Here is a 454-nt window from a genome sequence, read left to right as displayed (position 1 = left end):
TATTAAAGATTGTGTTGCCTGGTGATCTTGGTAATTAAGCAAATACTGAAGTCTGTGGTGACCACGAATGCTGCACTATGTATTTCAGGATTGCAGAAATCATTTCTTACCTCTGTTTATTTGAGTTATTAGACAATGAAATTACAATTCGGTTTAACTTCTTGGTTCTGAGTACTCGTTAGGTTAGAGTGGTGGAAAACTAGACTTACTAGCAGATGTTTTATTGGCCATAATTCTGACTCTGTATTCCAGAGGCCTATGCAAAAATCCTTGTATTTATCATTATCTCAAGACTGACATATTTAATGTTATTTAATCTGATGGGTTGGGTGGGTTGTGTTGTTTTGTTTTGCTGTAATCTGAAGTTGCTCTGTTCTTTCTTTATCCCATTTTCACTGTTCACAGACAATAAGCAGATTTCACAGGGTGAAACGAATCTTCTCTCTTAAGCATC

General features: G+C 35.9%; 1 protein-coding gene across 2 annotated transcripts in view; it reads left to right on the top strand.

Moving 5' to 3' along the window:
- CCSER2 (coiled-coil serine-rich protein 2) overlaps positions 1-454 on the top strand; it is a 74,859-nt gene that overhangs the window by 70,398 nt on the left and 4,007 nt on the right. The gene's annotated exons all lie outside the window — the stretch shown is intronic.

The sequence above is a fragment of the Haliaeetus leucocephalus genome, unplaced genomic scaffold, assembly GCF_000737465.1.
Source record: "Haliaeetus leucocephalus isolate CR32 unplaced genomic scaffold, Haliaeetus_leucocephalus-4.0 Scaffold229, whole genome shotgun sequence".
Taxonomy (NCBI): Eukaryota; Metazoa; Chordata; class Aves; order Accipitriformes; family Accipitridae; genus Haliaeetus; species Haliaeetus leucocephalus.
Note: the sequence above shows the minus strand (reverse complement) of the source record. Positions and strands in the feature narration are given on the sequence as shown.